The sequence below is a fragment of the Symphalangus syndactylus genome, chromosome 13 (assembly GCF_028878055.3).
Source record: "Symphalangus syndactylus isolate Jambi chromosome 13, NHGRI_mSymSyn1-v2.1_pri, whole genome shotgun sequence".
Lineage (NCBI taxonomy): Eukaryota > Metazoa > Chordata > Mammalia > Primates > Hylobatidae > Symphalangus > Symphalangus syndactylus.
In genome coordinates, this window is record NC_072435.2 from 87,540,655 (window position 1) to 87,555,205 (window position 14,551).

Genomic DNA, 14,551 nt, shown 5'->3' on the forward strand with positions numbered 1-14,551 from the left:
GGGAGGAACCAACCCTGGACAGCATGCCATTCAGTCGCAGGGTGCAGTCACATGCATACTCACACTCACTCAGACTGGGGTCATTTGGACATGCCAGTTAATCTAAAGTACACAGCTTTGGGATGTGGAAGGAAACCAGAGTCCCGAGAGAAAACCCACCCAGGCCTGGGGAGAATAGGGAAACTCCACATTGACAGTGGCTCAGCCAGGATTTTCTTTTTTTCGTCATCAACATTATAACAAAACAATGTTGAACAAAATGATACCATCTGAGGACCTGCTGCATACAATTTGCAATGTGCTGCATTTTTTTGTGGCTAAGAATATGTGATAACTACTTTATGAAATACCATATCATTTCTCTTTATTATTCTATAAATAAGGAGCAAATAATTCTTATTCTTTAAATTCATCAAATAGTGTATCCAACAGAGTCCCTAGCAAGAAACAAATGGCACATTCAAAAAGGGTAGCAGAAGAGAGTTTAGTAAAATCATTTACAAAAGTGTAAGCAGCGTTAAGGGAAACCGTCAGTAGTCAGTAACGCACCCCAGGGCTGGCAAAAGTGAGAAGATGTTACTGGTTCTAGCTGAAGGGGAAAGAGACGGAACAGTTCCTAGAATACAACGAGACCTGCGGCTGCAGAGACAGCCATTCACTGGAAGCTGTGTTCTCAAATAGAATTATGTAGTCATCGATAAGCTATGGCCCTGCAGGGAGACAGCTGGGGGAAGAAAGACCTGAAGCTCTCTCTCTTACCTTTCGAGTTCCCACCAGAGCCTTTCACTGGCTGGAGCCAACCAGAAGCCAGGGGGCAAGGAAGCAGTCCGTAGAGTATCAGCTCCCTGAGACCAGAACAGAGGAGAGAACAATGGAGAGTGAATGTGGAGGGACAAATCAAAAATATCTAGCACCAATAGTTTTCTATTAGCTTTGTTTCTTCCCTCCACATTTGGTTAGCTTACTGGGCATCACCAGGGAGTTCTAATACCAAAATGTCCGTAGTAGACAGCACTGCCTACACAAACAGAATTTTCAGTGGTAGACTGCTAGGGGACCAGCATTCAGTGCTCTTCTAGGCCTATAGACAAGAAAGGAGTTGTAAGCACTGTAACTGGGAAGCTCTAATGATGCAAACATGATAACATCCTTTAGGGTGCACCACCACAACTAGTACTAACCTTTTTGTTTTTATTTTTGTTTTTGAGATAGAGTCTTGCTCTGTCACTCAAGCTGGAGTGTAGTGGTGCTATTAGGGCTCACTGCAACCTCGACTTCCCAGGTTCACATGATTCTCCTGCCTCAGCCTCCACTCTAGCTGGGAACACAGGGGTGCACCACCAGGCCTGGCTTTTTTTTTTTTTTTTTTTTTAAGTTTTTTTGTAGAGGCGCAGTCTCACTTTGTTGTCCAGGCTGGTCTCAAACTCCTTAGCTCAAACCATCCTCCCACCTCAGCCTGTCAAACTGCTGGGATTAAAGGTGTAAGTCGCCATGCCCATCCTAGTATTTTGATCTTTAAAGCATGATTTTGGAGCCAGATAATTTTTGGGATTGGATCCTTACTTCTGATCTTTGCTAGCCATATGAACTTGGGCTATCCAATATGGTGGCCACTAACCAGATGTGGTTATTTAAATTTTTATTTATATAAACTAAAAGTAAATAAAAATTCAGTTCATTTGTTCTTCCTACAAGTCAGGAGCTCAATAACTTACGTGGCTAAGTGGTTACCATATCGGGCAGTACAGACATAGAACTGTTCTAGCATTGTAGAGAGTTTTATTGGACAGTGCTGGGCTTAATGCTTAAACTCTCTGAAGTCATCATACAATAGCACTTAACTGGTGGGCTTATCTGAGGATTAAATAACTTAGTATACATAAAGTTCTTAGCAAACTGCAGGTCACAGAGTAGGTGCTCAGTAAATGGTAGCTATAGAACTGACAACAGTAACAACAAAAGCAGCAACATAATTGTGACATATCATATCCCTGGGAATACTTTCAGCAATATTCTTACACAAGGCTTTCTGCCAAAGCTGTGGAGGCTTCCAGGCTTCAGCAATAATCACACAGCTGTTACTGATGAGAACTCTGTGTCACTGAGCTCAGAGGCTCTTCATTATGAAAGCTCCTTGGCATTGCAGAGAACTGACTAGCAGGCCTCCATCTTGCAAGTGTGGTCCTGCATGTCTCTTGAAAACACTGCTCCAGGCCGGGCACAGTGGCTCACACTTGTAATCCCAGCACTTTGGGAGGCTGAGGCAGATGGATCACCTGAGGTCAGAAGTTCAAAACCAGCCTGGCTAAAATGGTGAAACACCGTCTCTACTGCAAATACAAAATTAGCCAGGCATGGTGGCACACGCCTGTGCTCTCAGCTACCTGGGAGGCTGAGGCAGGAGAATCGCATGAACTCGGGAGGTGGAGGTTGCAGTGAGCTTACATCACACCACCGCACCCAAGCCTGGGCGACAGAGTGAGGCTGTATCTCAAAAAAAGAAAAAAAGAAAGAAAACACTACTCTGTCCTGAGACCTTTTTCCATAATCTTTTGAATATGATACGATTCCTATTTTTTTCTGGTGGCTTGAAATGGCATGCTCTGTCAACATATTCTTTTCACAGAATCTGATTTTGTTTCATTTTTCTTTGTGTCTGCAAACAGAATATGGTTTTAATCTCCCACAGGACTTGTAATTATCATCTTAAGCTTCTAAGTAACCATACTATTGCATCTCTATATCACGTCAAGTAACCAGTTTGATTCATGTTTTAATGGAAATTGTTTAGTTATCATGTAGTCAAATTTATAGAATATATTAGTGATTTGGGGACATAGGTTTTAGAATCTCTAGACTGAATCCCCTATTCCTTAAGTGGAATGAGAAAACTATCGGTCAGCCACCAAATATAACTCACTTCTTCCACTTTTCTCTATTTCCATTCTTCCATCTCCATATTCCAAATCACCATTATTTTTCTTCTCATAATCAATTTTCCACCCTGCTTAAAACATCCAATGCCTTCCTGATACTCTTAGAAAAGAATCCAAATGTCTGTCCATGAGCTTTTATTTTCTTCAGAGAACTTACGTCTAGCTGTAATTATTTATCTGCTCTCCTGTTTATTTTCAGTCTCCCCTCCTGCCACTGTTCCTGCAGATTTCAGCTCCATGGGAGCAGGAATCTTGCTTCCTCACTGAACATTATGTTCTCAGCTCCTGGAAAAGTGCCTGTTACAGGGCAGAAGCTTTCAAACAGCTTCAAGGCCATCTTCAGGCAGGATGTAAAGAGTAAGCTGCAAGCCTTTAATTTACAACCTAGCACCATGTTTACTGCATTCCGATGTTTTTCTCCCAAAGCCCAATAAATGGTTTTTAACTTTGTAATGTTTGTGCCATAACCACTCTGAGTGGTCTAGTGAATCCTATGAATTCCTTTTCTAAATAATGTTTAAATGCATAAAATTTTGTAAAAACAGGGTGACAAAAGAAGGCAACTGCTCAGGTACAGCTATCAAAATACTTAAAAATTTCAGAGCTTCTTTATTACTGTGTTGAAGAACAAGCTCTAGTGGAGGGCCTAAAACCACTGTTATTTTGAGACTATAGCAGTTCACAAACAATATTTTGAGATGTCTGTAAATTGACAAATTTCAGTTAGAGGTTAATAAAAATGTAGATGTAATTTTTTCATCCACATTGATAGATCTCTTGGATTCTATGCATAGACCTTGGTGGTTCCCTGGGTCTCAGGTGAAGGGACTTGAACTGAATGTGAGAGAGCGTGTGTTCAGGCGTGCATTTCTGTGCATCGTGGCTATAAGTGCATTCTCAGCCATGGTGCTCAGCTTGGATATTGTCTGCCACCTCAAAAATGATCCAAGACCTTTTTTAGTTACTGGTGTCATTTATTCATTTATATTTCAAATACTGGGAAAGAAACACAAAAACATCTCACTTATGATTCCATCATTGAGAAAATATATAAACCAGGTGAGAATCACCTCTTTCCAATCACTTTACATCCCAAAGATCATCACTGTTAAGAATTGGTGAATATAATTCATGATTTAAAAAGCAAAATAGATGTGTGTGAATGTGTGTGTGTGTGTGTGCGTGTGTGTTTGCGCGCATGCCCGTGCACCAAACATGTATCTACAAGAATGAAATGATATTGAACAAATTCATTTATTCTTGGCTTTTTGTCACTTAATATTATACTTTAGACTTGTTTCCAGATTACATTTTATTTTTTTAATGACTGCTTGGTATTCTTTTGTATGATGCACCACAATTTATTGAAATTTTCTAGTAAGTGCTTTTGTTTGCCACCACACATAATGCTACAATGAGCATCCTGTATGCATACTTTTCTGTATCCTTGCTAGTATTGTACAAAATAGATTCCTAGATGTGGAATTGTTAGGTCAAGGAGTATGTTTACTTAAGATTTTAATATAGATTACAAATAACTGAAACAAAAAGGTATTTAATTTACATTTCAATAAGAATATCTATTTCCTAACTCTCCTACCAAAACTGGAGATATATACAATTATCCACCCATCAAATTGGCTAATACATATTTTAAAAATATATTACATATATATAAAATATAGTATATTTACATCTATTTGCAACTATATAACATACATTTATATTTTATATATTAACTATATAAAAATTTAATTATAATTATAAATATTTAAATATATATTTATATTTTATATATTAAGAATAAAATATATGTAAATACATATTTGCTTTCTTTTTTTTTTTTTTTTTTGAGATGGAGTCTTACTTTGTCACCCAGGCAGGAGTCCAGTGGTGCGATCTCAGCTCACTGCAACCTCCACCTCCCAGGTTCAAGCAATTCTTCTGCCTCAGCCTGCTGAGCAGGCTGAGTAGCTAGGGTGCCTGCCACCACGCCCGGCTAATTCTTGTATTTCTAGTAGAGGTGGGGTTTCATCATCTTGACCAGGCTAGTCTTGAACTCCTGACCTTATGATCCACTCACCTCGGCCTCCCAAAGTGCTGGGATTACAGGCATGAGCCACTGTGCCTGGCCATATGTGCCAGTTTGATGGGTGAAACTGTTAGCTTACTACTTGAATTAATTTACTTGCCCCTGATAACTAGTGAAATTGGTAATTTTTTCATTACTTTATTGATCATTTATATTTCCTCTTCTGAGAATTGCCTCTGAATTTATAATATTCATTAGTATTTATACCAGATATTAATATTTAACATATTAATTAGTATATGTTATTTTTATATAGAGGATGACAACCCTTTATCAGTAGAGGATGTTACAAGCAGATGTTCCCACTAGAACAGAAAGTAACTTTTTGCTAGTCTTTGTCTTTCTCCTTCGTGTGTGTGTGTGTGTGTGTGTGTGTGTGTGTGTGTGTATTTTTTCAAAAACAGGTGGTCTCAATTATCCAAGGAGAACTGATACAAGAATTCTATTTTAAGTAAGTCTGCTTTTAAAATGGACCAAAATGTCATAATAAATCTATTTTTCAATGCATTTACTCTTTACCTTGTAAAATAAAATGGAAAACAAGGAATTAAGTTGATTTTGTCTTATATTAAGTTTAATTCTAAAATTAGTTAATTGTTAAAACATGCAAATGCAACTATTTTAGTTTGACAATGAATAAGATATAGATGAAATTTGTATTACAGCACTTTAAAAAGACTGACACAATATAAATGCTTTCCCAGTATAATCATTGCTACGTATTTTGCAATAATATGAGAGGGCTTTACTCTTTTGTCTAAGGTCTTATATAGCAGTTGTTAACTGCCCCACCTTTTCTGATCATTTGTTGGTGACTTTGTCAATGACAAAAACAATTCTCCGTGATCACTGCTATCAACTTGGTGACATCCTGAGATATTTATGAGAATCGTAACCTCACAAGTAAAATTTATATGAAATTTAAATTGCATTGTTTATTCATTGTTTCCAACATTAGACAATCATGAATTCATTAACACAATGAGTTAAAATAGGTACTAATCACAGAAGTAGAGGGCTTAATGTTTATTAGTGAGCATTTTTATGTTATGACCACTCAGACTTCTGCTGAAACTAAAGGAACTTCAGTAATGAATATTTGGAGAACTGCGACCCTTAGAGTAAAATCTATTCTTTTATAATTTTTTTTCCCATTATGTCTTCTGGTGTTCCTGCCATGCTTAGTTTTTTTCCAGCCTGGTGATAATATTTTCATATTTATTTTTTCCAATAGTTTTATTGTTCTGCTCTTTATAATTAGATATTTACTTAATCCGGGATTAATCTGTGAAATATATTAGGTTGGTGCAAAAGTTTTTGTGGTTTTTGCCATCACTTTAAAATGGCAAAAATCGTAATTACTTTTGCACCAACTAATAGTTCTCTAATTTTGTTAGAGGATTTTTATTAGAAGACTTTTGTTTGCTCATCCAAAGAATAACTTATATTACCAACACGCCTCAGTCCTTTGGATTTTATAGACCAGCAAAGTTTAAGTACTTGTGGAGCTGACATACAGTTGTCAGTCTTTAATTTATCCACCTAGAGGCTTCAAAACCAAAATATTTCCATTTACCAACCCCATCATTTTACACAAATGACACCAAAAAGTAAAATCTTAGAATAAAACAATTCAGATTTATTAAAACTTCACTGTTTTAATCTTGTCTCTCCCCTTTTGCAGTAGATGGGTGAGAATCTGATCACAGAGCCAAACCAGTGTGGGGCCAGTATTTGGGATCAGCTGCTTTAAATAATAACCAAACTCTCCTATGTGAATTAAATGCACACTCACTCATCCATAGCTAGGGAGGCCATTTCAACCCCTGCATCTTAGAGCAGACAGATCCCCATCCAGAGCAGAGCACGTTCTTATACATGGTAATGGCAATACTCTATCCTCTTTCACGTTGTAAAGATTCTGAAGCTCTTGAGCACGGTCACTTTACTGGAAGAAATGAAAAGCTGAAATGGATAGGACTTGCCAAGAATCACGAAGACACTTTCAATAGAAAGCACCTAACACTGAGCACAGTTCACAAAACCCAATTATGAACAATTGGTTGTGCTGAATGAGGTCAGTTGCACCACGATCTGATGAGATGAGTAGGTCATTAGATTGTCTAGTTGCTCAAATAAAGGCATTGGGTGAAAAAGTTGCCATAAGAATCAGGTATTCTTAGCACTTACTGTTGTGCATTATATTGTTGGATAACACATTGTTGAAAATTTGTATTTGGTGGTTTGTTTTTCTGTTCCTCCATTCACATTTCTATAAATTATTTCACCCATACCCAGGAAGATTACATTAATACCATAATGAGATGTGAATGTCAGTGGACGTGTTCCTTTGTTTATCGCTGTGTCTGGCTGTGTAAGCTACTTATTTATATGGTAGTTCTCAATAGCACTTGCACTGCTATCATTTCATTCATCTCAAGTTCTATGTTATCCAAATAAAAATGAATCTCCACAGGCATCAGTCTGGGATTGTTGCCTTTGAAATATAATAGTAAACTGGCTGTCTCAGCATCTGTGGAGCATAGCTCATTCCATCACTGTCCAGAATTATAATTCCCCACTTCGAGTCTCAGAAATGCAGTGATGGGAGAAAATGGCTATGAGAAAAGAGACGACTGATCAGAGAATTCAGAGTGCTAAAAGATGAATTTTTATGTCTTTGCACCTTTTCTTTTCTCTGGACAGGTGTATTTTGCAGAAAAGTCATGTTTTTAAAAAGTTGCCTATATGAATTTCTATGTAGCAAATCACAGTAGTCTATTTACTTCTATAAAATTAAATGTATGTTTTTCAGGGGAAAATATTGATCGCCACATATTGAAACTCATATATGTATCACAATTGCATTTTAAGAGCAAAAAAAAAAAAAAAACAAACCTTTTAAATAAAACATGAGGAATAAACCCAAGAAATAAATTACAGAATAGAAACACAAGGGAGCATCGGTCATTTTTGCATTTGGAAGAAGAAGCCTGAAATTTTAAAAGAAAAATAACAACACTATTGTACTGAACAGAACATGCCAGGGGCAGAACTGAACAACTGTCTTATGAAAGACATTTTTCATTTTTAACCAGAGTATGCCTGCGTGTACAAGATGACAAAATAATCAAGTGAAAAGTGAATAATTCTGCTCATCAACAGGTTGCTTCATGTTAAATTGATGCAATGCCAACCAGTTGGTTTGGCTATTTACCCCTTTGGAATATTTGTCTAAACAAATACTCTTAAAGGAAGAAAGCAGCTGAGCTTCAGTAAAATAAGCCCTCAACTTAGAGTCAAAAACCTATGGCCATATCTGGCTTTGTTTCTCTGAGAAGATTACTTGAGGTTTTTAAATCTCCATTTCCTGATCTAGAAATGAAGGCCATTTTTGGTTTGTGAGGGTAAAGTGAGATAATGCACATAAAAGTATCTAGCAGATAGTACACGCACAATATAGGGCCCAGGAATGGTCTGTGCACTTTTCTTTTACAGCATGCTGTGTATTTTGCAAGATTTTCCATATTTCTGTTTATATATTACTAACAGTGTAGATATTATATGCAAGGAGAATCTTTTTTATTTTTTTATTTTCATTTTATTTCAAGAGGTTTTTGGGGAACAGGTGATGTTTGGTTACATTAATAAGTTTAGTGGTGATTTCTGAGATTTTGGTGCATTCATCATCCGAGCAGTGTACACTATACCCATTGTGTAGTCTTTCATCCTTCACCCCCTCCACCCCTTTCCCCTGAGTCACCAGAGTCTGCTGTATCATTCTTATGCCTTTACATCCATGGCTTAGCTCCCACTTAGGAGTGAGAACATAGGATGTTTGGTTTTCCATTCCTGAGTTACTTCATTTAGAATAGTCTTCAATTCCATCCAGGTTGCTGTGAATGCCATTATTTCATTCCTTTTCACATCTGAGTAGTATTCTATGGTATATATATATATATATATATATATATATATATATATATAAACACACCATATATATATATACATGCCACAGTTTCTTTATCCACTCATTGACTGATGGGCATTTGGGCTGCTTCCATATTTTTGCAACTGTGGATTGTGCTGCTATAAACATGCGTGTGGAAGTATCTTTTTTGTATAATGACTTCTTTTCCTCTGGGTAGATACCCAGTAGTGGGATAGATGGATCAAATGGTAGTTCTATTTATAGTTTTTCAAATAATCCCCACACCGTTTCCCATGGTGGTTTTACAAGTTTACATTTCCACCAGCAGTGTAAAAGTGTTCCTTTTTGACTGCATCCATGCCAACATCTATTATTTTTTGATTTTTTGATTATGGCCATTCTTGCAGGAGCAAAGCAGTATTGCATTGTGGTTTTGATTTGTATTTCCCCGATCATTAGTGATGTGGAGTATTTTTTCATATGTTTATTGGCCAGTTGTATATCTTCTTTTGAGAATTGTCTATTCTTGTCCTTATTCCACTTTTCGATGGGATTGTTTGCTCCTTTCTTGCTGATTTGTTTGAGTTCCTTGTAGAATCTGGATATCAGTCCTTTGTCAGATATATAGATTGCAAAGATTTTCTCTCACTCTGTGGGTTGTTTGTTTACCTTGCTGATTGCTCTTTTTGCTGTGCAAAACCTTTTTAGTTTAATTAAGTCCCATCTATTTGTTTTTGTTGCATTTGCTTTTGGGTTCTTGGTCATGAAGTCTTCACCTAAGCCAATGTCTAGAAGGGTCTTTCCAACGTTATCTTCTGGAATATTTATGGTTTCAGGTCTTAGATTTAAGTCCTTGATCCATCTTGAGTTGATTTTTATATAAGGTGAGAGATGAAGATCCAGTTTCATTCTTCTGCATGTGCCTTGCCAACTATCCCAGCCATTTGTTGAATAAGGTGCCCTTTCCCCAGTTTGTTTTTGTGTGCTTTGCTGAAGATCAGTTGGCTGTAAGTATTTAGGTTTATTTCTGGATTCTCTATTCTGTTCCATTGGTCTATGTGCATATTTTTATAACAGTACCATGCTGTTTTTGATAACTATGCCCTTATAGGGTAGTTTGAAGTAAGGTAATGTGATACCTCCAGATTCATTCTTTTTTCTTAGTCTTGCTTGGGCTATTCAGTCTCTTTTTGGTTCCATATGAATTTTAGGATTCTTTTTTCAAGTGAAAAATGATGGGCTGGGCGCGGTGGTTCACACCTATAATCTCAGCACTTTGGGAGGCCGAAGCAGGTGGATCACGAGGTCAGGAGATCAAGACCATCCTGGCTAACATGGGGAAACCCCGTCTCTACTAAAAATACAGAAAATTAGCCGGGCGTACTGGCGGGCACCTGTAGTCCCAGCTACTCGGGAGGCTGAGGCAGGAGAATGGCGTGAACCCGGGAGGTGGAGCTTGCAGTGAGCCAAGATCGGCCACTGCACTCCAGGCTGGGCCACAGAGCGAGACTCCATCTCAAAAAAAAAAAAAAAAAAAGTGAAAAATGATGAAGAATGTGAAGAATGATGGTGGTGTTTTGATGAGAATTGCATTGAATGTGTAGATTGTTTTGGGTAGTATTATTTTCACAATATTGATTCTACCCTTCCATGAGCATGGGATGTGTTTCCAGTTGTTTGTGTTGTCTATGATCTCTTTCAGCAATGTTTTGTAGTTTTCTTTGTAGAGGTCTTTCACCTCCTTGGTTAGGCATATTACTAAGTATTTTATGTCTTTTTCAGCTGTTGTAAAAGAGGTAGAGTTCTTGATTTGATTCTCAGCTTGGTTGCTGCTGGTGTGTAGCAGAGCTGCTGATTTGTGTACATTAATTTTGTATCCTGAAATTTTGCTGAATTCATTTATCATTTCTAGGAGCTTTTTGGAGGAGTCTTTAGGGTTTTCTAGGTATACGATCACATCATTAGCATTAGCAAAGAGTGACAGTTTGACTTCCTCTTTACCAATTTGGATGCACTTTATTTTTCTGTTGTCTGATTGCTCTGGCTAGAACTTCCAGTACTATGTTGAATAGAAGTGGTGAGAGTAGGCATCCTGCAAGGAGACTCTTGATATATATGGAAGCTTAGCTGTCCCAGGCATGAGCCAAGAGTGTGTCTTTACACCAAAAGGAAAGCTTTGCTACTGCTAGTATAATTTGACAACCAAATAATTTTTAATCATTCACTAATTCATGCAATAAAACATCATTTGTTGCCTACCAGCTGCTATATGCACATTAAGGCTCACTTATTTGTGAAGATGATATGCAGCAAATGTTAATATGATATCATAAATACTATAACAGACTGGAGAAAAGTATGGGAGGAAGAAATTTGTTTCATTCCTGAAAAGTCACATAGAGGCAGATATTTAATAAATGATACTGGTAAAGATTAAAAAACAAGAGGATTCAGGTATAATGGAATCATCTCACCATCCCTGTATGTATATGTGCAACGCATGCATGTGTTTATGTGTGTATTTTTGAATTTTTTCTAATTTATTTGTCAACTTCATAATTTGGAAAGTCTTTTCTTGCATCCTGCTGCTCACTGACTTAACTCCCACATGAACGCTGATACTAGGTTACCAGTCACAAAAGGCAACACAGCAGCTAATGGAATCCTGTCTTTCAAAGATGTAACTAGTTTTGATGTGACTAATCTTGCTGGTCAGTCAAATAAAGCAGCTTTATGCTGACTGTAATATTTAACTTATACAGCTTAGATGATTGCTTTTTTTTTTCTTTTCAATACAGGGCTTCACTTTGTCTCCCAGGAGTGCAGTAGTATGACCACAGCTCACTGAATTGTCGACCTCCTGGCCTCAAACTATCCTTCCATCTTGGCATCCCGAGTAGCTGGAACTACATGCATGTACCAGCATGCCTGGCTAATTAAAAAAAAAAATTTCAGTAGGGACAGAATCTTGCTATGCTACCCAGGCTGGTCTCAAACTCCTGGGCTCAAGCAATCTTCCTGCCTTGGCCTCCCAAAGTGCTGGGATTACACGTGTGAGCCACTGTGCCTGGCCTGCTGCCTTTCAATGTAAAGAAAAACTAAAATAAAATGAAATAAAAATCAGCCATGGTATATAACCTGTACATGATGTGTGTTCCTATATTTTTATTGTCTGACATTCAGAATAAACCACAATAATCAATTCTCCAGATCCTCAGAACATAATCACCTGGAATATTTGATTCTCTGAAAGATGTGAGAATTTCTCAGCTCATCTGCTCCTAAACAAATTTACTTGCTAAGGAGATTTCATAAGAAGCAATTTAACTCTGGGCCTCTTAAGTTTATATAAAATGAAAGAAAGGCATTAGATCTCTGGGTTTGCTCCCTCCACTGACATCTGATTTTGCCTTTTTAGCCATAGAGATTCTAAAGGCGGTGCCCCACAGAAATGATTTAACTGTTCCATTGTATTGTTAGCATCTGCAACTGCCCAATACCACAGTTTTGAGATGGTGTGTGGTGTAAGTGGGCAGAGGGTAAATAGATTGAGTACCTGAATCACCAGGAAATTTTTCCAAGGTGTGCATCACTTTTTACGCTCCTCCTCACCCCAATCAGTTGTAGAACTAGCAGTCAAACGGCCTAAAATGGCCTGTGGGTGTGTTCTAAATAGAGCTCAGGGTTTAAACCATTCCCATGTCGACGTTACACATCTTGTCAAAAATTGTGTTTATAGGGAGCAGGAAGGAAGTCCAGGAATGGAAAAGATTAGCTGGGAATTTTTTAGTATAGATTTTTATCATCAAATGGAGTTTTATTGACCATTTACATAAGAACCATTAACAGCCAGTCAGGAAACTTGTGAATCAACTTGAGCCACCTTACTTAGCAGTTAACTCAAGTTCCCCTATGAATGCAAAATAAGTAAGTTTCACATAAATATGCTGGTAATACATTGCATAAGGGTATCTGCTTGCCTTGTTATAAGCCACTGCTGAAGCCAAGAAACCAAATAAACTTGATTAATGCTTGAGCATAATCATGCAGATGTGTAAGATGGAAAACTATGATTCACAGATGAAAGGACTTACTGAGACTCATCAGCAGAGTCTTAGCCTAGGTTTCTCCAGAAGCAAATCCTGAGTCAATCTTGTGTGTAGGTATAGTTACTTTGGAAATGTGATCCCAGGGAGCAGGAATGAGGGCTAAGTGAAAGAAGGGAGGAAGAAACCTGATGAAAGGAAGGCTTCTCCAGTTGGCCATTGCTGTGGTTAGCTGATGCTTGTTGCTGCAGGATCCTTTCTTTTTTTAACTTTTATTAAGTTTGGGGGTACATGTGCAGGTTTGTTACTGTAGGTAAATGTGTGTCATGGGAGTTTGTTGTACAGATTATTTCATCATCCACGTATTAAGCCTAGTACCCATTAGCTATTTTTCCTGATCCTCTCCCTCCTCCTGCCCCCCACACTCTGAGAGGCCCCAGTGTGTGTTGTTCCCCGCTATGTGTCCATGTGTTCTCATCATTTAGTTCCAGCTTATAAGTGAGAACATGCGGTATTTGGTTTTCTGTTCCTGCAGTAGTTTTCTAAGGATAATGGCCTCCCAGCTCCATCCATTTCCCTGCAAAGGACATGATCTCACTCTTTTTCTTATGGCTGCATAGTATTCTGTGGTACATATGTACCACATTTTCTTTATCCATTCTATCATTGATGGGCATTTAGGTTGATTCCATGTCTTTGCTATTATGAATAATGCTGCAGTGAACATACATGTGCATGTGTCTTTATAATAGAACGATTTATACTCCTTTGGGTGCATACCTAGTAATGGGATTTGGGTTGAATGGTATTTCTGTCTTTAGGTCTTTGAGAATCGCCACACAGTCTTCTACAATGGTTGAACTTATTTACACTCCACCAACAATGTATAAACGTTCCTTTTTTCTCCACACCCTTGCCAGCACCTGTTATTTTTTGATTTTTTAATAAGAGTCACTCTGACTGCTGTGAAATGCTATCTTATTATGGTTTTGGTTTGCATTTCTCTAATAATCAGTGATGTTGTGCTTGTTTTCATATGATTGTTGGCCATATGTATGTCTTCTTTTGAAAAGTGTCAGCTCATGTCCTTTGCCCACTTTTAAATGGGGTTATTGGTTTTTTCTTATAAATTTGTTTAAGTTTCTTATAGATGCTAGTATTAGACTTTTGTCAGGTGCATAGTTAGCAAAAATTTTCTTCCATTCTGTGGTTTGTCTGTTACTCTGTTGATAGTTTCTTTTGCTGTGCAGAAGCTCTTAGTTTAATTAAATCCCATTTGTCAATTTTTGCTTTAGTTGCAATTGCTTTTGGCATCTTCATCATAAAATGTTTGCTTGTGCTTATGTCCTGAATAGTATTGCCTAGGTAGTATTGCCAGGGTTTTTATAGTTTTGGGCTTTACATTTAAGTCTTTAATCCATCTTGAGTTAATTTTTGTATTTGTTGTAAGGAAGGTGTCCAGTTTCAATCTTCTGCATATGGCTAGCCAGTTCTCCCAGCACCGTTTATTGAATTCCCCATTGCTTGTTTTTGTCAGGTTTGTCAA